Source organism: Thalassophryne amazonica, chromosome 13, assembly GCF_902500255.1.
Source record: "Thalassophryne amazonica chromosome 13, fThaAma1.1, whole genome shotgun sequence".
NCBI lineage: Eukaryota > Metazoa > Chordata > Actinopteri > Batrachoidiformes > Batrachoididae > Thalassophryne > Thalassophryne amazonica.
This window is the reverse complement of record NC_047115.1, coordinates 62,704,644-62,729,270: the sequence shown is the minus strand read 5'-3', so window position 1 is coordinate 62,729,270 and position 24,627 is coordinate 62,704,644. Positions and strand designations below refer to the sequence as shown.

The window sequence follows — 24,627 nt, the reverse complement described above, 5'->3', positions numbered from 1 at the left end:
AAATGTTTTGAATATCCACAAACCCATCATAATCCATGTCTAAAAGATTCATGGTATCAAGAGCAAATGTTATACAAAATATAAGAAGCCTTGGACCAGTGGCGGGCACAGCTAAACAAAAAGTTAGCTTCGATAACTGGTAGTCAGCTAACTGAAAAGTTATCCTTTATAATGCTAAACCGAAAAACTGCCTAAAAACTTATCAGAAGCTACAGCTAACTAAGCCGATAACTTTCAATTTTGTCTCCCGTACGCTCTCAGCAACTAACAAGCCGAACGCCAAAGCTTCTAATAGAATCAAAGGCGATCACAAACCCAAACGCAGCCAATGAGCCAGCGCTTCTGTCTTTGTGCGCTCTGCCCACTCCTGTAGGGAAGCGTCATTTAGCATAACAGAATACAGTGGTCCAGCCATGAGGCGGAGGTCTTGAAATGGAAAGCAGGTTTGAGTTATGGTTTTGATTTATAAATCAAATTAATCTGGATAGAATAACTACATTAATGCAACTCTTAAAATGTACAAAGTGATATATAACACATATCTGTTAATTTTAAAATAATGCACTAATTCTGAAGATTTGAACATTAACACACAGATGCCCAAAGGGATTATGGGTAAACGTATCCTCCGCTCATACTGATTGGTTGATTCATTCATTCTATGTAAAAACCAACACAAGTGAATCAATGTAACGTGTTGGTGTTTACAAATAAATGTGCTTTTGTAAAATATGTCATTTTTTTCATTTGTAAAAAAAAAAAAAAGAAAGAAAGAAATTTTCAAGATCCCGCTCGACAGTGCCTAACAGTGGAGTTGTGATGACATCACAACTCCATCCAGTTAGGGAGACAAGGTTTCTTTCAATAGCAAAAACTGTCAAAAAAAACTTTCTCGTGTGTGGTTGGAGTTGTGTGGTGATAGGAGTAGCCTTTTGAATGCTTGAATAACAATGTCAGTCGCACAAAGAAATCAAATAATAGTGAAAACATGTTCATTCCGCCCAGAATGTTGGTATTTTGGTCGCTGAACTTTGCGGTGTGGTGTCATAACAAAGAATCATCAGTCGCTCTGTGTGGTGTCATAACATCCGATTGGTTAGTGGCTCCGTGCGGTGTCATAACGGATCAATCAGTCGCTCCGTGAGGCATCATAACAGATCAATCAGTCGCTCCGTGAGGCCTCATAACATCCAATCGGCTAGCGGCTCAGTGTGGTGTCACAACAGATCAATCAGTCACTCCGTGAGGCCTCATAACATCCGATCGGCTAGCGGCTCAGTGCGGTGTCACAACAGATCAATCAGTCGCTCCGAGAGGCCTCATAACATCCGATCGGCTAGCGGCTCAGTGCGGTGTCACAACAGATCAATCAGTCGCTCAGTGAGGCCTCATAACATCCGATCGGCTAGCGGCTCAGTGCGGTGTCACAACGGATCAATCAGTCGCTCCTTGAGGCCTCATAACAACCGATCAGCTAGCGGCTCCGTGCGGTGTCACAACGGATCAATCAGTCACTCCGTGAGGTGTCATAACAACGGATTGGTTAGCGGCTCAGTGCGGTGTAACAACAGATCAATCAGTCGCTCCGTGAGGCCTCATAACAACCGATCAGCTAGCGGCTCCGTGCGGTGTCACAACGGATCAATCAGTCACTCCGTGAGGTGTCATAACAACGGATTGGTTAGCGGCTCCGTGCGGTGTCACAACAGATCAATCAGTCGCTACGTGACACTTCATAACAACAGATCTGTTAAGCCTGATTCACATGGCAAGATAATAAGGCCGATATCGGTCCCGATCTTCCTCTTCCGACAATCTTAAGGACGCCCCAACAATCGGGATGATGCTAAAGATAATCTTATCAGATATTCCCACCGTGTGTGGTGTGTTAAGAGGACTCTGATCTGCTCAGGACGTGAGGAGCTGAATGTGACGCAACCAATCAGAAAGTGAGGCGTCTGACCTGGGAATGTTCATGTGTGAAATCTGTTTGAGTGTGTTGTTTTTACCGTGTGGCTGGCTGCACACTACACACTGTACAACCAAACCTGTCAGATCTATGATATCTCCACGTGTGTGGTCTCTCAAGTTTTGGAAACCTACAGATAATTTTAAAATCCTGCGGTCGACAACACTGTGATATAACTGATCACCAGTAGATGGCAGCATTCTATACATTTTGACAACGGTTATATTACACGGCCTGAATCATTATTTAACAGACTTTTCGGCTTTGCAATTTTTTTTTTTTTTTTTTTTTTTTTTTACACAAATGAAAAAAAAAGACATATTTCACAAAGCACATTTATTTGCAAACACCAACACACGTTACATTGATTCACTTGTGTTGTTTTTTACATAGAATGAATTAGTCAACCAATCAGTATGAGTGGAGGCTAAGTTCACCCATAATCTCTTTGGGCACCTGTGTGTTAATGTTCAAATCTTCAGAATGAGTGCATTATTTCAAAATTAACAGATATGTCTTATATATCCACTTTGTACATTTTAAGAGTTTACATTAATGTAGTTAATCTATCCAGAATAATTTGATTTATAAATCAAAACCATAAGTCAAACCTGCTTGCCATTTCAAGACCTGTGCCTCATCACTGGACCACTACACGGGGTTAAGAAATAATGATTTTTTTTTTTTTGGTGGTGGTAGTTTGACAGCCAGGCCCTTTCTGCTGGGAGTTGGCAGAGTTGAGCTCAGCTCCTCTTAGCTACCTCACTACTGCAAAATACATAGCAGACAGGAGCAAAAGACTATAAATGTTTTTTAAGTTACTAGCTATGTAAAAAAAAAAAAAAAAAACATTAGCGGTCTAAAAGTTATCGAAAATAAATTTATCGGAAAATAATTGGTCCGATGATGGTTTCAAAACTTATCTGAAAAGCTAATCCGCTAACAAAAACATTATCTTTGATAATTATCGGTTATTGGATTAGCTGAACAGTGTCCACCACTGCCTTGGAACATACACACTTTATATCATTGAGGAAGGAGGCCCAAATTAATGCCCAGCAATTAAGATTTTGTTTTCAAAATGTACCACAGTCTCATGATCACAACTAAGGACCTGACGGAGTTGGAGGCAGCAGACAGAAATATGATATCATGTACATTTAAGACAGTGCACCATCACCATATCTGTTGATCAAGGATAGAAATCATTGATTCAAAATTAACATATTGACAAGCTTCAAGATTTGTCCTAGCTCACTGTAATCTTTTGTCGAGGTTTTTTTTTTTTTACATCATGAATTAGCTTCACAGTGGAGTGGAGCAGTGAAGAATTTTCTTTCAATAAAAGAGATCAAATCTAAGCTTCCATCTCAGATGTGCCTTCTGGCAAATTGTAGCTGAACTTTCAAGTTTTCTTTATATATATATATAAAAAAATCCTTCTCTATACCAGTTCATCATAAAGTTGTACAGTTGTGTTCAAAATAATAACAGTGTGTGTAAGAAAATCAAAATCCTTATAATAGCTTTTATTTCCATATACACAAATGCATCGGGAATTCTGCACATTCAATTCCAATTTGTTATTGCTTTACATAGTGAAGAAAAAAAGAATATTAGGCTGTTCAAAAAAACTGTCTGCATTTTCTTTCTGTGACCCTTATTACTACACCTTTACAGGTGGCCCTTATTTAAGGACAAAGGCAGCAAATGTTGTATCTGGTTGTCGTGTGTTTCTGTTGTGTGGGCCGCCAGAAGAGGAGGTACTGCTGGCCCACCACCAGAGGGCGCCCTGCCTGAAGTGCGAGCTTCAGGCACAAGAGGGCGCTGCCGCCACGGACACAGCCGGGGGTGACAGCTGTCACTCATTAGCTCTTGACAGCTGTCACCCATCTACTCTACAGCATCTCACTCCATAAAGACCAGACGTCATCTCCACCTCGTTGCCGAGATATCGTACTTCTCTGGAGGTAACTTTCTCTGCCTGTATTAATTGATTCCAAGAGCTATTGTTTTGCAGCTGTCAACCAGAGGACCGGCATGGGTCGCGACTGTTTCGTCCTACGTCCGTCAGATAAGTGGTTAAACAGACGCTGCACGAGTGTGTGTTAGAGGTGGAGGTGGCATTCCCACCGTTGTTGTTACGGGGTGTACACACACCCACACTTGACTGTCTTTGTTCTTCGCCAGCAGTACCAGATCCGACAATTGGGGACGGTGATCACCTGGGAATTCAGGACTTGGCGGCTCCAATATTCACCAGGTTCGGTGGCGGCGGAAATCGTGTGGTTCTGGCTCTTCTCAGGACAGACGTCTTCTATCCTCGAGCCTGCCCACACGTCACCTTTGTGGATTGACTGTTATCAGGTTCTGAGATTGTCTGTGCATTCGTTGTGCACCTTCACAACATTAAATTGTTACTTTTTGGCTCATCTATTGACCGTTCATTTGCGCCCCCTGTTGTGGGTCCGTGTCACTACACTTTCACAACACGTTTCTCTCTGAAAAGCTGAGTAAAATGGGTCGTTCTAGACATTGTTCAGAAGAATAGAGTACATTCATTAAAAAGTTAATTGGAGAGCAGAAAACACATAAAGAAGTGCAGAAAATGATGGGCTGCTCAGTTAAAATGATCTCAAATGCTTTACAATGGTAACTAAAACTAGAAAGATGTGGAAGAAAACAGAAAAGCACTATACAAATGGATCGAAGAATACCGTATTTTCCGGACTATAAGTCGCACTTTTTTACATGTTTTGGCCGGGGGTGCGACCTATACTCCGGTGCAACTTATAAATGAAAAATATACCGGTAGGATCTCAATTAATTTACTGTAACAAAACAATTTTACGTGACAGAGTCGATCTATGTTTTAAAATGGCCACCGGAAAAGGAAATGCAATGCATCATGGGCACTGTAGTATGACGGCCATCCTATAGTTCACGCTGGTCGCGATAACCAATCAGAGAACAGAACTTTGGATGCGTATTCCTCACCTCACCCACAGCGTGTGAAGCTGACGAACACGGTGCTTGCTGTTATTCCGGCATGGCGAACAGAACAGCTTCAATCCTTGGATATCAATGTGAGCAGAGTGTTTAAGTTGACGCTGAGAGCTGCGTGGGAGCATTGGGTGAGCGACGGCGGAGGATTAGCGTGTGCACTTGGAAGGAGCTGGCGTCGATGACTGTGAAAAGCGTTTGAAGCAGACGAACATGGTGTTTATTCCGGGACGGCTAACAAGACAGCTTCAACCCTTGGATATCAGTGTGAGCAGAGTTGACGCTGAGAGCTGCATGGGAGCACTGAGCGACGGCGGAGGATTAGCGTCTGCACTTGGAAGGAGCTGGATCGACACCGCTGGGAGGTCATGAGCTGCGCAGATAGGCGCTGCATGGTTCGGCTCGCAATGTGGTCCGCAAAATACAAACATATCTGTAGGTAAAATGCAGCTCACGAGAGGGCACTCGAGGCTTGTGTGACTGTTCCTGCGACTTATGACTACCATAGAAAAATAAAAATTTTAACGTTACTGATAACATAACAAGACAATGGAGAAGGCCCGAAAAAATGCCACCAAAAAGAAAATCATACTCTGCAGATTACAAGTTGCGACTGGTGAAATATGCATCCGAAAACGGTAGCCGTCACAATATTATCATCTGAACTTTTCATGTTAACATACCTGTATGTCCATGGGACTTATAGTCCAGTGGACCTTATTTATGGTTTATTTTTCTTTATAATGGATAAAGTGGCTGGTGCGACTTATACTCCGGTGTGACTTATTTATGGTTTGTTTTTCTTTATAATGGATAAAGTGGCTGGTGCGACTTATACTCCGGTGCGACTTATAGTCCGGAAAATACGGTAGTCAGAATGGCAAAGACTCAGCCAATGCTCCAGGGTGAACAAAGAAGGTCTAAAGTTACCTGTAAGTACTATAACAATTAGAAGACGCCTATGCGAAGCCAAACTGTGGGCAAGAAGCCCCCACAAAGTCCCACTGTTGAAAAAACATGTGCTGAAGAGAATACAATTTGCCAAACAACACATCGACTTGTCTAAAGTGAAATGGGGCAACATTTTGTAGACTGGTGAAAGCAAGATTCTTCTTTTGGGTCTAGGGGCCGCAGACAGCAGTTAGTCAGATGACTCCCAAAAACTGAATTCAAGCCATAGTACACTGTGAAGACAATGAAGCATGGTGGAGCAATCACAGAGCCGGCCCAAGGCATACGCCAACTACGCGGTCGCTTAGGGCCTCCACGCCACCAGGGGGCCCCGAGAACACCGAGACGTTGTGATAAAAAAGTATATATATACATGAAACTAAAATAATATTTGAATAATTTAAACAAAATTGTATTACACCCGAAAAAAATAAATTCATTTTGACTGATCTGTCTGAGGCTGAATCCATTTTTGATTGACAGCGAAATAAGTGAATCAGCGATCTTTTGGTGGAAACATCCGTGGGAGCATTTTCATTCAGTTCTGAGTTTAATCCTCTTAGCGGCATTTTCTTTGTTAAAAAATGACTAGCAACAAATCGAGCTTCTATTTCTGGTGTTTTTTTTTTTGTGGCTGCTTGTGTTTGGAGACTGACTTCTATCACTCTTTCTGACTTCTATCGCAGTTTCTGTCCCTACCGAAGCAGCGGGTGCTGCTGAGCTCCTCCACTGTCACAAAGCACTCACAGGCGGACACACTTCACACTAGCCTTGCGCCAGGCCCAGCTAGCGAGCTAGCTAGGTATGGGGATGTTCAAAGGTGGACTGGCCATTGGGAGCACTGGGATTTTTCCCAGTGGGCCGATCAATAATGAGCTGATGGCTGCCCCGTAATATTTTTTTTTTGGTTCGCCTTGCCATGGTAACTCTCCCGGCCCAGGTAGAGAGGCATGCACAGCCCACAGAGCTCAGTTGCTGCCTGCAGATGCAGCATAGGCCCAATGGTTTTTCTATCAAAAGAATACCTGACCCAACTGTGGCCCTATGATAGACTACAGTGCCCCAGGAATCCCACCAACGCATGTTCTAGACCTCTCTCATTCTTTAATGGTGAGCAACCATGATGAGAGAGAGAGAAACAACACAGCAGAACACGAAAAACAAAGTGAGACACAAAATGAAGGAAAAACAGATGGGTGGTGCAGAAAAAGTGAGGGAAAAGAAAAAAAAATAGCTCTCGCAACAAGGTGTTTGCTGCGGGGGCCGGCCTGGCAGGGGTGCCTGCAGGTCCCTCTCAGCAGCAGCAGATGGCATCAAAGTCAGACAGTGAAAGTGACATGGTGCCATGGAGGTGGTACAGGACCAGCAGGAGACTGGTGGTGGCGGCGATGATAGCACATGTGTGCCAGCATGGAGCGGAAAACACTCATTCATAAAAGTATTTAGCGTTTCATAAAAATGAAAACACCCCCCCCACCCCCCTTTTCCAATTGCACCTACAGGTCTAAGAGATTTACGTCTCTATAAACGTTCAAATCAAACATATAATGCACTCAACTCATAGGGACCTCTGCAAAGTGTGGTGTGTTACAATCTAGTTATCTAAAGTATTGGAAAACAATACTATATTACTTTCCTGCTTAATGAACTATTCGATTTATTAATAACCACTTAACCACTAATTTATAATTGCAGATCTACTAACCACTAATTTATAATTGCAGATCTACAACCTTACAACTCACATGTTCCAATGTGATGTAATTTGAGCATGTAGATCTGCTATTTTCACAATTTTCATCATTTATTTTAGTCAAGGTTCCAGAATATAAAGGGATATTATTTACTATAGTAGTGTTATTAAGGGCTTGTGTGTTTATATGTACTACAACAGGGGCAACTTGGCACAGTATCTGCATGCGGATTATAGTGGTGGGTCAGTCTGGACCAAAAAGTCCAGGGCCAAATTTTTGTCCCAGTCCAGTCCTGGGGATGTTTCTCATACTCTGGTAAGTAAATAAGTCCCTTTGGCTGCTCCCTTGTTCGCAACTGGGGTCACCATAGCAAATCTGAGGTGGATCTGCATGTTGAATTGGCACAACTTTTACACCGGATGCTCTTCCTGACACATCTCCATACATGGAGAAATGTGGCAGGGGTGGGGCTTGAACCAGGAACCACTGAAACCAAGTGCACTAACCACTTGGCCACAACCTATTTCTCGCATACCAAGGATCATGAATCAGTTTGAATATATCAAAAGAGTTAAAGAGGTCATGATGCCTTATGCCGAAGAGGAAATGCCCTTGAAATGGGTGTTTCAACAAGACAACAACCCCAAACACACAAGCACGCGAGCAGCATCTTGGGTCCAGACCAACAAGATTAATGTTATGAAATGGCCAGCCTGATCTTTAATCCAACAGAAAACTTGTGGGGTGACATAAAAAAAAATGCTGTTTCTGAGGCAAAACCATGGAATGTAGTCCAATCGTTTTGGACTGGAATACCTGTTCACAAGTATGAGACTCCATGCAACACAGATGTGAAGCAGTTCTCAGAAACAGTGGTTATACAACTTAATATCAGTTCAGTCATTTGCAGGGAAGCTAAATCTCCAAGTATTTTTCAGTTTATACAGTAAATGTTTGTAAAGAAACATGCAGACACTGCTATTTTTTTTAACAGCCAAATATTCCTTTTTCTTCATGTTCTGTAAAGCAATAACAAATTTGATACATTTTTCTTCATGTTTTGATTTGGAATAGAATGTGCAGTGTTCCCAATGCATTTCTGTATATGGAAATAAAAGCTATTATCACAATTTTGAGCTTTACCCACTTCCATTAACACACTGCTATTTTGAGCACGACTGTATATTTGGTGATGCAAAATTCAAAAGTTGCACTATGCACAATTTCTTCAGTCGCAGCCACAGAAGCCTACTGTCTGCTCCACACTGATTAATATCACTTTGAGCAGATGGAATCAGTTAATCAGTGAAATCACCTGGTGGAATCAGTGGCTGCAAAGAAAACCTGCACCCTCTTGGCACTTTCTGGAACAAGTTGCCCACCCCTGGTCCAAATTAAAAGATGCGCCAATCATATAGAAAACTACACCACATTATTTGCCTGATCATAAAGATTCCAAAAAAGGTATAGATTGGACAATCTGTGACTGAATGTTATGGAGTTATGAGGTAAAACCTGCAAGAATGGTGACAAAGGTCAGTTTCAGTTTGTACAGGCGTCAAAAGTTAAAGTTGCTCCATTAATTTTGTTCCAGCTGTATTTGTGCTGAATTTGATGCTTGTATCAACATCTGAAGGATTGTTTCAGTTATCTGCTGCACTAATAAGCCAACAACAATAAGCCACCCGAATTAAATGAGAAATGCTGCTTTTAACAACCTGGACCTCATTTCTGACATAAAATACGGTCGTTTACTCACCAATATAAGTTTGGTGTGATTATAAGTCCATAGTTCAAACGACGTGTTCAGTTCAAATCTGGAGCAAACATTTTTCTTCTTCTACTAAAGTGGATTAGAACTTTTTGTGGTACACAACACAAACTACTGGACAGGAGGAACCTAGCAGTCAATGTGACTCACTGATTTGAAAATGCAGCTCTTTCAACCAGACGTGTGGTGCTGTGACATGTCAATCATCTGTGTCCAATCAGATTTCAGGAGAGTCCAGTGAAACCCCGGCCTCTGCTCTAGCTCCACCCATGCCAGGAAGTGTTTGACATTTGAACATTTCCTGTTTCACTGTGACTGATAAATTGACACTTCCTGTTTGAATGTGAGCTTGCCACTGAGTTCCCGTGAGATTCCATGGGATCTCGCCTGTCAATCCAGGAAGTGTTTGACATTTGAACATTTCCTGTTTTACTGTGGATTTGAAAATTGGCACTTCCTGTTTAGGATGCCCTGTACCATGAGTGAGCTTCGCACCACTGCGTGACACATCGCTCATATAACTGTTTCCTTTACTAAAGGTTGTCATGACTTCAGTGTGGTTGGGGTGTTTACATATAGATCTCTACCACTGTCAAAATACCATTATGTAGATGTAGGAGGAACACACAAATCCTCACATCCCCAAAATCCATCTTGTAGATACCAAAATAAATGTCATCAACAGGCACTACCTCAACACTAATCCTATCATTTTTATCTCCCTATTTCAGCAGCGACGCTTCTGTCAGATGACTAACAGACTTCAAAAGATTGAAAAATGATGACCACCGGCCCACGTTAAGCTACAAGATATAAGCAGGGAGAGGCAGGCTGCTGGAGCTGCATCTCAAATACAGCACTTATATTATTACCGCTGGCTCCACACAGCAGAACAAACAGGCTGTTTCAACGCAACACTCAGCACAGCAGCAAGACATATGCCACATTAATGCATGCCAAATGACACGGCTATGTAAACAGAGCAACAATGACATCTTACAGTCAGGTATATTCCGTATTGGTGAAAATATATGACATGGGGTCCCTCCCCCTAGGAAATACATTTCAAAAACACGGTCATAATCGCAGACTAGACTTTGACATGTCATATATACGTCCACAACAGTACATGTGTTGTGTGGGCTGCTGAAGAGGAGGTACTGCTGGCCCACCACCACCAGAGGGCGCCCTGCCTGGAGTGCGGGCTCCAGGCACCAGAGGGCGCTGCCGCCTAATGGGAGTAGCCGGGGTGACAGCTGTCACCCATCACCAGACTCAGCTGTTCCACTCAGCACAGAGGTATATCAGGAGGACGACGTCTCCACCTCAGTGCCGAGATATCGCCTTACGTTAAAGGTAACGTTCTCTGCATTAATATTCTGATTAACTGGCTACAAGATTTGTTAAACCTTTGCAGGACAGCTGATTATTGTGAGCTAAATTGCTTGGAGAAGTACTCACCTTTCTGCAGTATTGACGTGAGGTGGAGTCAGCTTCTTCCCTCTCTGTGTACTGGGTGCAGCCGCATCCACACCTGTGTGTTTGTTCTCTTGCCAGCAGTACCGGATCCGACGAGCGGAGGCAGTGGCCACCTGGGAATTCGGGACTTGGCGGTTCCAGTATTTCCAGGGTTCGGTGGCAGGGGAAATCTGGGTGGTTCCGGCTCGACTTGGACGGACGTCTCCTACCTTCGAGCCTGCCCACACGACACCAGTGGAATTCGGTGTAAACCCAAATTGTCAATTGTTGTATTGGTTGTGCATTTTCACAACAGTAAAACTTGTTATTTACTTTCTCCATTGTCCGTTCATTGCGCCCCCTGTTGTGGGTCCGTGTTCCAACACTTTCACAACAGGATATCTCGGCCAGCGTCATGGACCCCGAGGGGCGTCAACCGGCTGTTGAACGGCCAATGGAAGACCAAGGCGCGGCGGAGGCTTCGGGAGGGGTAATCGGTGAGTTGCAGCGGATTCTCACCGCTTTCACCTCTCGGATCGACTTAATGACCGAGCAGCACGTTCTCCTGAACCGCAGGGTGGAGGCTCTCGCCGCACAAGTGGAGGCGCGCCCTTCGGGCGCCGCTGCGGCTCTCCCTCCCGAGGACCCTGCGCGCGAAAGTGACGTTCCACTGGTCGTTCAACGGTCCCTTCCTCCGTCCCCAGAAGCATACATAAGCCCTCCAGAGCCGTACGGAGGCTGTGTGGAGACGTGCGCGGACTTTCTGATGCAGTGTTCGCTCGTCTTCGCACAGCGTCCCGTGATGTACGCGACTGATGCTAGCAAAGTAGCTTATGTGATAAATCTGCTTCGCGGGGAGGCACGCGCTTGGGCTACAGCGCTCTGGGAGCAGAACTCACGGCTCCTTCACACATACGATGGGTTTGTACGGGAGCTCAGAACGGTGTTCGATCATCCCAATAGAGGAGAGTCCGCTTCAACCGCACTACTGTCAATAAGACAGGGGCGTCGGAGCGCAGCTGCCTATGCAGTCGCCTTCCGCATCGCGGCGGCGAGATCCGGCTGGAATAGCACTGCCCTCCGCGCTGCCTTTGTAAACGGACTGTCACTGGTCCTAAAAGAGCACCTGGTGGCTAAGGACGAACCGCGGGATTTAGATGGGCTCATCGATCTAGTTATACGACTCGACAACCGGTTAGAAGAACGCCGTCGGGAACGAGGCGAAGGGCGTGGCCAGGCACGCGTCGTCCCTCTCCCTTCCGGGTCCGATCGAGCTCCGCCCTCCCCACGCTCCTCTGTTCCTGCGCTCCGTGCGCCTATGGCTCCCCCTGCTGACGAAGCTATGGACACAAGCAGGGCAACATTTAGGGCACCTGGAGCACAAAGGAGGCGGGCCCACGGAGCTTGTTATGTTTGTGGCTCGAGTGAGCATCTCGCAAACGACTGCCCCGAGCGGTTAAAACTCCAACGCCCGCCCCTAGAGACTGGGCCAGGGGTGGGCCAAAATATTCACGTGGGACACACCCACATTGCTACACGACTCCCAGTCACGATCCTGTTTGAGGATTCGACCCTGAAGGCCCCAGCACTGGTGGACACGGGCTCTGAGGGGAATCTGCTTGACAGTAGATGGGCCAGGGAGATAGGGCTCCCTCTGGTGGCTCTTACCTCGCCTGTGCAGGTTCGGGCGCTAGATGGCTCCCTACTCCCACCAATCACACATAAGACACCTCCAGTAACTCTGGTGGTGTCAGGTAACCACCGGGAGGTGATCGAGTTCTTTGTGACTCAGGCCACCTCCCGTGTGGTTTTGGGGTTTCCATGGAAGCTAAAGCACAATCCCCGGATCGATTGGCCGTCCGGGGTAGTGGTTCAGTGGAGCGAAACCTGCCATCGGGAGTGTCTAGGTTCCTCGGTTCCTCCCGGCTCCCAAGCTAAGGAGGAGGTCCGAGTCCCGCCCAATCTGAAGGCGGTGCCGGCGGAGTACCATGACCTCGCTGACGTGTTCAGCAAGGATCTGGCTCTCACGCTTCCTCCCCACCGCCCGTATGATTGTGCCATTGATTTGGTTCCAGGCAGTGAGTTTCCGTCCAGTAGGCTGTACAACCTCTCACGGCCGGAGCGTGAATCAATGGAGACCTACATCCGGGACTCATTAGCTGCCGGGTTGATCCGGAATTCCACCTCTCCGATGGGTGCTGGTTTCTTTTTTGTGGGTAAAAAGGATGGCGGGCTTCGTCCATGCATTGATTATAGGGGGTTGAACGAAATCACGGTTCGCAATCGATACCCGTTGCCCCTGTTGGATTCGGTGTTCACCCCCTTGCATGGAGCCAATATCTTCACCAAACTTGATCTTAGGAATGCGTATCATTTGGTTCGGATCCGGAAGGGAGACGAATGGAAGACGGCATTTAACACCCCGTTGGGCCATTTTGAGTACCTGGTCATGCCGTTCGGTCTCACTAATGCTCCCGCGACCTTCCAAGCATTGGTAAACGATGTCCTGCGGGACTTCCTGCACCGGTTCGTCTTCGTGTATCTGGATGATATACTCATCTTTTCCCCGGATCCTGAGACTCATGTCCGGCATGTCCGTCAGGTTCTGCAGCGGTTGTTGGAGAACCGCCTGTTTGTGAAGGGCGAGAAGTGTGAATTCCACCGCACTTCTTTGTCCTTCTTGGGGTTTATCATCTCCTCTAACTCCGTCGCCCCTGATCCGGCCAAGGTTGCGGCGGTGAGAGATTGGCCCCAACCCACAAGCCGTAGGAAGCTGCAACAGTTCCTCGGTTTTGCTAATTTCTATAGGAGGTTCATTAAGGGCTATAGTCAGGTAGTTAGCCCCCTGACAGCCCTGACCTCACCAAAAGTTCCCTTCACCTGGTCGGATCGGTGCGAAGCCGCGTTCAAGGAGTTGAAACGGCGCTTCTCGTCTGCACCAGTTCTGGTGCAGCCCGATCCTAGCCGCCAGTTAGTGGTTGAAGTGGATGCCTCGGACTCAGGGATAGGAGCGGTGCTCTCCCAGAGCGGGAAGACCGATAAGGTCCTTCACCCGTGTGCCTATTTGTCTCGCAGGTTGACCCCCGCTGAACGGAACTATGACGTCGGCAATCGGGAACTCCTTGCTGTGAAAGAGGCCCTCGAAGAGTGGAGACATCTGTTGGAGGGAACAGCCGTGCCATTCACGGTTTTCACTGACCATCGGAACCTGGAGTACATCAGGACCGCCAAGCGACTGAACCCCAGGCAAGCCCGCTGGTCACTGTTCTTTGGCCGTTTTGACTTCCGGATTACCTACCGTCCCGGGACCAAGAATCAGAGGTCGGATGCATTGTCCCGGGTGCACGAAGACGAAGTCAAAACGGAACCGTCGGATCCCCCGGATCCCATCATCCCGGAGTCCGCTATCGTGGCCGCCCTCACCTGGGACGTGGAGAAGACCATCCGGGAGGCCCTGACCCGTGTCCCGGATCCCGGAAACGGACCAAAGGACAAACTATACGTCCCACCAGAGGCTAGGGCTGCAGTCCTGGACTTCTGTCACGGTTCTAAGCTCTCCTGTCACCCAGGGGTGCGAAGGACCGTGACAGTCGTCCGGCAACGCTTCTGGTGGGCATCCCTGGAGGCCGACGTCCGGGACTACGTCCAGGCCTGTACCACCTGCGCCAGGGGCAAGGCCGATCACAGAAAGACCTCAGGGCAGCTACAGCCACTGCCCGTGCCTCATCGCCCCTGGTCCCACATCGGTCTGGACTTCGTCACGGGTCTCCCGCCGTCCCAGGGAAACACTGTCGTCTTCACGATAGTGGACCGTTTCTCCAAGGCGGCCCACTTCGTGGCCCTCCCGAAGCTCCCAACGGCCCAGGAGACAGCGGACCTCCTGGTCCACCACGTCGTCCGTCTGCATGGCATACCATCAGACATCGTCTCCGATCGCGGTCCCCAGTTCACCTCACATGTCTGGAGGAGCTTCTGCCGGGAACTGGGGGCCACGGTCAGCCTCTCGTCTGGGTACCACCCCCAGACCAACGGGCAGGCAGAGCGGGCGAATCAGGAGCTGGAGCAGACACTTCGCTGTGTGACAGCCGCGCACCCGACGGCCTGGAGTACCCACCTGGCCTGGATCGAGTACGCCCACAACAGCCAAGTGTCATCAGCCACCGGCCTCTCCCCGTTTGAGGTGTGCTTGGGGTATCAGCCCCCCTTGTTTCCGGTGGTTGAGGGAGAGGTCGGAGTGCCCTCGGTCCAGGCCCACCTACGGAAGTGCCGTCGGGTGTGGCGGGCCGCCCGCTCTGCCTTGTTGCAGGCCCGGACGAGGGCGAAGAAACATGCAGACCGGCGGCGAGCCCCGGCCCCCAAGTATCGTCCTGGGCAGGAGGTCTGGTTGTCCACCAAGGACATTCCTCTACAGGCTGACTCACCAAAACTACAAGAACGGTACATCGGACCTTATAAGATCCTCAAGGTCATCAACCCCGCCGCAGTGAGGCTCCAGCTTCCGGCCTCACTGCGGATCCATCCAGTTTTTCATGTTTCCCGGATCAAGCCTCTTCACACCTCACCCCTCTGCACCCCGGGTCCGGCGCCGCCTCCTGCCCGGATCATCGACGGAGCACCGGCTTGGACAGTCCGCCGGCTCCTTGATGTCCGTCGGATGGACCGGGGTTTTCAGTATCTGGTGGACTGGGAGGGGTACGGACCCGAGGAGCGCTCCTGGGTGAAGAAGGGCTTCATCCTGGACCCGGCCCTCCTGGCCGACTTCTACCGTCGCCATCCGGACAAGCCCGGTCGTGCGCCAGGAGGCGCCCGTTGAGGGGGGGGTCCTGTTGTGTGGGCCGCTGAAGAGGAGGTACTGCTGGCCCACCACCACCAGAGGGCGCCCTGCCTGGAGTGCGGGCTCCAGGCACCAGAGGGCGCTGCCGCCTAATGGGAGTAGCCGGGGTGACAGCTGTCACCCATCACCAGACTCAGCTGTTCCACTCAGCACAGAGGTATATCAGGAGGACGGCGTCTCCACCTCAGTGCCGAGATATCGCCTTACGTTAAAGGTAACGTTCTCTGCATTAATATTCTGATTAACTGGCTACAAGATTTGTTAAACCTTTGCAGGACAGCTGATTATTGTGAGCTAAATTGCTTGGAGAAGTACTCACCTTTCTGCAGTATTGACGTGAGGTGGAGTCAGCTTCTTCCCTCTCTGTGTACTGGGTGCAGCCGCATCCACACCTGTGTGTTTGTTCTCTTGCCAGCAGTACCGGATCCGACGAGCGGAGGCAGTGGCCACCTGGGAATTCGGGACTTGGCGGTTCCAGTATTTCCAGGGTTCGGTGGCAGGGGAAATCTGGGTGGTTCCGGCTCGACTTGGACGGACGTCTCCTACCTTCGAGCCTGCCCACACGACACCAGTGGAATTCGGTGTAAACCCAAATTGTCAATTGTTGTATTGGTTGTGCATTTTCACAACAGTAAAACTTGTTATTTACTTTCTCCATTGTCCGTTCATTGCGCCCCCTGTTGTGGGTCCGTGTTCCAACACTTTCACAACAACATGGCCAATATAACTCTTAAACTATTTTTGTTCCCAACCACGCAAAAGACAACCAAGAAGTGAAAGCTGGTTCATGAGAGCCAATTTCCACTCATGCTTCTGAATGTTGTTTCTTCATTTTAGCATCACAATCATTTATCAACATAACTTTAACAGGATCATCACAAGAATTTACATGAAGCTGCACTGTTTCTCCCGCAGTGGCATGAACTCCTCCCCATGACTGCTGCTACCACAGCCTGCCACAGGCACAAAGCAACTGCTGTTTCCCTCTAAAAACAACTTTTCCCAAAAATGGACCCATACTATTTTGCTGCTCAAACTGCATCAGGAAAGATTTTATCTTCAAAAACACAGCAGCGTAATCACAGTTGTACAGTTGTGAACTTTGCATCACAACTCTTAAGCCCCTTTCACACGGGGCCCACTTCGAGTTGCGTCGTCATCACGATGCCACGTGGATGCAACCTAGTGCCAAGACGATGTAGCTCAACGCCAGAACACCGTGACGGACGCACAGGACGAAGCAAATCAGACGCCAAAAATTAAACAGAAAGGAAGTAGTTTCGACGCAAGTCATGGCAAAGCAATGGTACTAAATGTGACTGGAAGCCACACCCTCACAATACAACGTTACCTGACACCAATTTATAATTCCTGCTGTGTTCCATTGTTCCCGAACTATAAATCACGCAGGATTGTTTTTATACCGTGTATACAATGCAATGAAACTACTACGCTCAAAAAGAGCATAGAAAAAAATGCTGATTGCAGCCTGGCAGCTGCTGCAGCTACTCGCTCTTCTCTCACAAATGTGTTTCAATAAAGTCCATAAAAGTCCTGCTCACACACTGATTGCCAGAGACAGGACATGTCCACATCCAGTAAAAAGTCCGGACATCTCCAGTCCACTCACGGATGATTTGTTCGGGTGCGCACATGTAAACAATTTTAAAAAAAAAATGGCTGGCTGCAGGCAGTTCCTCGCTCTCCCCTCAAACTCTCTCATCACTTTGTTAAATAAAGGACAAAAAAGGACATTAAGTCCTGCTCACAGACTGATTGACAGAGACAGGACATGTCCACATCAAGTATAACTCCAGATATCTCCACATTTTACACACGGACCTAAAGGTATGCATGTGGAAAGGGGGTTTAACTGACTGAAGTGCGCACTACATACTGCACTATTTGTTGTACTTTGTGTGCTATTATCAGCAATATTTCCAAATAAAAGCATTTTCTTAAAAAAAAAAGAAAAAAAAAGTTGGGACTTGAGAAAATATTTTACCAAAACCATGTCTTCAAAAAGGGGAGGATGTCTTATAAGCACACCTGTCATATTTGGACCAATACAGTAACTTGACACTTTTGCTACTATATTTATGTCACTGCATTTTCTGCAGGGGTGTAATACAAATTGAAAAACAATTTTAAAGAAATAGATACAGCTACATTGAGACACTGACCACTGAATCATACTATGGACTATGAACCAGTTGATAGATCGATTGAAACATTTTAAAATGGTTGAATTATTCTTGACTTGCTCCTACTTTCGCATCTTCAAACTCCCATAAAATTTCAAAGGTTGGCGGGAGCTTATTGCAAGACTGGATCACAGAAACATTAACTATGAGACATCATGATAGTGGTAGGTGGTAAACAGGATAAACGTATCTGTTTGAACTTTCCATTCAGTTCAGAATTTGTTAATACTTTCATACCGGTTCAGAATGACCAAATTCATGTATGCTAACAACAGCTGACTTTTTTTCTGCGCTTCTGCTATGCTGCCCTTTCTGCCCACTATATTTGTTGTTGCTCCCAGTAGTGAACAAAGGATGAGAAGAGGCAGTGCCAATATTTCTACAGCAAAGTAGTAGAAACTTGAGCAAGGACCATGGTTGATGGATGGATGTATTTGAAGGCAAGCAATGCTTCTTCTAATTTATCATGGAAAATTAATTAAACAAAGATTTGTATTGCACTGTATCGTTTTGCACCATATCACATCGTTCCATAAGTATGTATCCAGATGGGTATAAAATGATGCAATACAGGAGCGAAGCACACACCTAATGAATGGCCAATGCAGACTGTGACCACACTGAGTCTGGTTTGTTTGAGGTTTCTTGCTATAATCAAAAAATGTTTAAAGACTTTTTCCTTAGCACTGTCATATGGCTGCACGATATGACCTAAATTTCATATTGCGGTATAAATTGAATCCCTTCACGGTAACAGTATATATCACGATATAAACCTAAGTGTAAAAATTATAATGTGTTTCTGAATGGGTCCCTTAGCAAAGGTAAATAGAAAAAAATAAATAAATAAAAATGATAACAAAAAATAAAAACAGATAAAATATAATTCTGAAAACATTTATTGTGCAGATCTCAAAACTACTGGTACAATTTGCCGGAAGGTACATCTAAGATGCAAGCCTAGATTCGATGTTTTGGTGAAAGAATTAAATAAATTTATGGTCAGCTGCTGAAGTTTAATCTCTTGAATACTAGATGGCACACCCGCTCTGAATACATGAAGCGCTTTCTGACGGTCACTTCCTCATTTGCAAAACTCAACACAATACCACCAAAACATTTTATAAAAAGTCTGGGTAAATTGACGTTACTTGGTTGATTTTGTCTTTCTGCTCTGGTTAAAAAAATCATTGCATTATTAAATGTGGCACTTTCTCAAATGTTTGATTCAGGTCTCAACGGAGCCGCCACCTTCCCCCAGTGCGTCGGCTGAAATAAATAAACAACAGCTTTGCAAATATCAGCAAAATAACAGGTGTCTCATAAACTTACATGAACAGCAGTGAGAGTCAGGCACCTCATCTCAGAACACCCCTCTCTGCTGCAGCAAACTGGTTCACATACACACAGCCGCTTCACAGAGGAGTTTTCCTGGATTGAAAAACAATGCGGCTGTTATCGCGATTAGTCGGTGGAGTCCAAATCTCTACTGTCTGCCAAAATTATACCGTGTACCAGATACACCACCTGAACCACGCACGCCTACACTGTCGCCATTGTGCTTGCTCATGGGGTGGGGCCTAGAGTCTAGACCTTATTAGTACATAGTGCTTTTAGGTAACTTCTGTTATGATCTGCTGTTTTATAAATACATTTCAATTGAATTGAATTTCTCATACAGTACCATACTGTTTACATTTACACTGATGAAGGTGAGGACTGAAAAAAAAACCTTTTTGCTGAAAATATTTGTGGGTGGAGAACCTCAGTCGTGTAAATTTTTAAAATTATTATTATTATGATTTTTTTTTTTTTATCTACTTGCCCTGAGATGCACACTTAGGGAGTAAAATTCTGTGAACAAGTTCAGTTCAAAATTGATGAAATTCAGAGAAATATGGCCACATGTTTGATAAAATCTTAGGGCCCTGTCCCACTGGCGTTTAGAAGGATTTTCGTATGGATTGCGCACAAAATTGGCCCATATTCACCAAACATCCGCAATATCCGTGTAACATGCCTGTATGAGTCGGCCGTCATCCAAATACGCCCGTGATCATCCACAGAGGCACGCATGTCTGCAGCCAGGATTTTTGAGCTGTTCAAAAATCTGAATGCAGATGACATCCGCCTTACATACCCCATATATACTCAATTCATACACAATATATACTCACTCTGTGCGCTGTATATCTGCCGTTAACCGCTGATATCCGCAACTGACGGGGATTTGCGGCTTGGCAGCGGACCGGGACAGTGTGTAAAACAGATATATATTGTGCCCATCATGTCCACATCACAAACTAAAATATGTTTTAGCGAATGCATACAACTTGGCCACGAATAAAGCGTTTTTATTACATCTGCTTTGCAGCTGATTTGCGGACAATCTGTGAATGCATAACAAACACGTCACGTAAACCCAAAGTGTGGCAGAAAGCGACATACCTGCCAATCAGTGCGGGTCCGGCTGTGTAAATCCACAAAGACGTAGCTGCTGCAATCCAGGACTTTTATTTAACACCAACAAAAGGAAGAGTTGCTGTTTAGCCACAACTCACTCAAAAAAAACAAACAAACACAGTCTCACACCCTGAGCGGCTTCCCCCCTCCCGCTCCCCAAACTCATGAACAGTTAACCCTCGCATGACAACATGAACAAACTCTGTGATCAACTTGTCCAAGTCCAGCAAATGCTCCAGAGACTGTATTGTTGATGTGAATAGTGATGCCGACGGCCCGAGTGCGCTTCTTTTATGACCGCAATGCAGATGCCGTGCGCGATGCATTCATAATACACCTGTAATACTGCCGTGATAATCTCAATGTGTCGGATCAGTTTCCTCACTACATGCGTTATATAACCGTGACTGTTCATCATATATTCACTATATATTATTAATATATCTGTAATTCATACTGGGACATGTGTCATTTATGGCCATTTTTGTTGCGGACGACAATGAACGCCCGCAATTTGTATACTCAATTCATGCGCAATTAATCCTCTCCCCTGGGCCTTGTCCCCAGTGGGACAGGGCCCTTAGTATTCATACCTCAGAGATACACTTACAACAATAGACTGATCAAGTATGCAGGTATCGTCATTCTGTAGCTCATATCTATTCATCTCACAGGGAAATGTGGTCAAAACATTACTGAAATCTTTGTATTCGCATCACTCATTGTCCTTTACAACAGAATGTTTTATCTGTGACAGACAAAAATACAAACATTTGATAATTTATTTGACCCTATTCTTGATGAGATGTGTATAAAAATTCATAGGTATAGCTGAAGTATAAATGTTAATATGTTAAATGCTACTTGCATTTTAAATAAATAAATAAAAATTCCCACCAAAGTTAACAGAAAAAATATTTACAACAGATTAAAGCACAGTCAAGATTAATTATAGTTATTTTTGTAATGTTCCTAAAGTATGAACCATTGGTCTTTAAAAAAAAGAACTTACAAGAGCTCTAACTGGTGTATACCATGGCCCGAAACATCCCATCTTGCAATTTTCTTGTAGTTTTACCTCAGACTATAATGGTTTCTACATAGGCTAAATGACTCTCCCTCAAAATGTAATGCACTTCTTCGATAAGAAGAAGAACACTCTCAAAACTTTAAATAAAAACTTTGGTGATGGGCCAATCTTAAACTTTCATTCATAAGTTAAATGAAAGTAGTTTCACTCCTTTACCTGGTGCCACCAGATATTTAATGACTTTTTATATTAGGCTAGGCCAAGGTTCTCCTCCAGTTTAGTGAAAATTACTTACTACATTCACTTTTGATTAATCATGCAACAAACAAACACTCCTTGATGGAGCTGTTCTGAGGTAAAATAATGTGAAATCATTCAGAAATGTGTAGGCAAACACAAATCCAAGTTACAATTTGAAAACACAATAGCAAATATGTTGTGGTAGTCAAACTCCATTTTTTCAATTACATATTTGAGCACAGCAAATAACTAAAATGTCTGAGTATAAACACAGCACAGACAGAAAACCCTCAGTCACACACATTCGGCTCTCCTAATCCCGGCTCTGTTATCGGCTGTTTTCAGCCAGCGGCACTGCTGACAGAAGGACTAATGGGCTTCAAAAGAGTGATGAATGATGACCACCAGCACAAATGGGCCTGCCAGATAAAAGATAGAATATCGGAGCAGCATTTCAAAAAGGGAGATTATTTATTTCACTCTGGTGGGAGAAATATGAACATATGCTGCTATGTTAACTACACAGCTGCCTTGACTTATATAACAGAAAAGGGCAAGGCAAAAACTGCCCTGACTCTGCTGTATACAGAGACATGGTTTGCAGGATTGTGGCTAAACATGTGGCACACATTTCCGGTATGTGATGTACTTCGTAGGTGTGTAACAACTAAACGATATGGATCATCTCCCTGAGTCAATAAAACAGTCAAGATTCTGTAGAGACATTCAAGTCCAGGCTTAAGACACATTTATTTTCCCTTTCGTATGGCTAGCATACTGGCATAGTATGTTACTATGCTTTTTACTTTTTTAAATTCATTTTAAAAAAGTGAATCAAGATGGCGGAGGGTGCAGCACATGGTATTCCTGCTGTCCCTGCATTTGTTTCTTCTAGACTCAAACCAGAGATCTACACCACAGTGGATAGCAAAACTATTGTGGAAGATGAATTTTTGAACTTCCTTGTCGTGAAAGCTAGAACTTTAAGCCAGGATAAACTTATTTTACTGGCAGCAAACACGTTTGACTCTGAGTGGATTGAGGCCTCTAAGAAAATCGTGTTTGAGTTGTGCCCTACGACGCAGCGTAACATCTCACATAAGGGAGCACAAAAGGACATTAATAATATAAGGAGCTGTTTAAAAGTCCTTAACGAATGCGGAGAAAATGTACCGCATTTTATATCTCATTATCTGGATGATCTGCCTCCTGTAACATTCTCAAGCATGGAGGTTTGTGCCCTGCTTAAGAAGATGGTGCAGCTACAAGCAGACGTTGGGGCCATGCGAAGTGCGCTACAGATGCAAGTGGATATGTGCGCAGATCTCCATGCAATTACAATCGATGTGAACCGCCGGGTGTGTAGCCTGGAGAAGGCCGCGGATGAGACAAGAAATGATGGCCTGGGCTCACGTGCACCAGCGGCGCTGAGGGCCCCCTGCAGTGACAGAGGCTGCGCCATGGTTGATGCAGGCTCCTTTCTCCGGGAATTCTCCGGGAGCGCTCCCGGAATTATTCGACATGTTGAATAATTTTTATTTTTTTAATTTTTTCAACGATTCCCGGTAAAGCCGGAACTAAGCCACGCCCCCTAGTGCCGGTGTTAACAACGGCGTGTGATCCTTAAGACGGCCAAAAACTCTTCCGTGACGCTTCCGGGAGCTCTTACCGTCTATGTGTAAATGGGGCTTAAGCGTCTGGCGATTGTGGGCACTGGTGTAGCGAGCAACATAAAGACGGTGACAACTAAGTTGGTGAGTGTTTACGCCTCTAAATTCTCTCCTGACTTAGATGTACAGACACTAACTGACTTTATGCAAGAGCAACTTGGCCGTGAGGTGACGTGTCAGAAAATCGCCAGTGCTAATGATAGATTCTCCTCGTTTGAAGTTACGGCTGAGTGCGAAGATGTGGTGGAGATGTACAATCCAGAAATCTGGCCGGTGGGCACTTATGTACGGCGTTTTTATGAGCCACGTAACCGGCCCGCTGCTGGCCCCAAAGGAGCCGCTGTCGTTGCACAGACTAGCAGGGCCACATTAGTTTGTGGAGCGGAGGCGCAATAACTTCTACATATGAGCCTGAAAGTAATATCATACAACTGTCGTGGTCTGCGCACAGGACAGAGCGCAGAGGACAGGGCTCACCGGGTTGTTGTGGATCACCTGTTGAGTCAATATGATGTGCTTGCAAGAGACATTTCTTATTAAGCAGGATTTGGAAAGTCTTAACTTTTTAAACCATAATTTTCATGGAGTGGGGGAGTCTTGCGTGGATATTGGTGATGGAATAATATGAGGGCGCATCCCTGGTGGAGTAGCAATTCTCTGGAACAAAAGGCTTGATTCATTTGTCAATGTATTAAGACTTGAAATGGACTGGTGTATAGCTGTTCATATCACCTATGATGGCAAGGAATGTGTTGTTTTAAATGTGTACACTCCATATGAGAGTCATTTTAATGAAACTGAATATTTAAACAGACTTGCTTTTATTAATTCATTTGTGCAGGACAAATTCTTAAATGTGCTTGTAACTGGTGATTTTAACTCAGAGATTATGGACCATAAATGTGAGGATAATGGTTTAATACTGTCAACTAGAGCCCTCTTACCTGCAGACAGCTTCACCTACATAAGTGAGGCCTGGCACACCACGTCTTGGTTGGACCATTGCATAGCTACAGCAGATGCTCATGCATCTTTGACTGATATGAAAATATTTTATGAGCTTTCAACAGCTGACCATATTCCATTTGGGATGCAAGTTAATTGTTAGTTTTTACCTGTATTGGAAATGTATAAAAATGAAAGTTGTCTGTCTTATGTGGATTCACAGCAACTGAATTACAATCCTATTCTGTGATCACTGATGATCTGCTGAGAAATATCTACCTGCCCAGGGAAGCTCTTACGTGTAAGGATGCTAATTGTAAAAACTCTGAACACAGAGCAGCTGTTAGAGCTATGTATGAGGACATTGTCAAAGTACTGCTCAAATCAAGTGAGTT

General features: G+C 45.4%; 1 protein-coding gene across 4 annotated transcripts in view; it reads right to left on the bottom strand.

Moving 5' to 3' along the window:
• The window catches only part of LOC117523099 (stromal membrane-associated protein 1-like), a 496,829-nt gene that overhangs the window by 359,850 nt on the left and 112,352 nt on the right, over window positions 1-24,627 (bottom strand). The gene's annotated exons all lie outside the window — the stretch shown is intronic.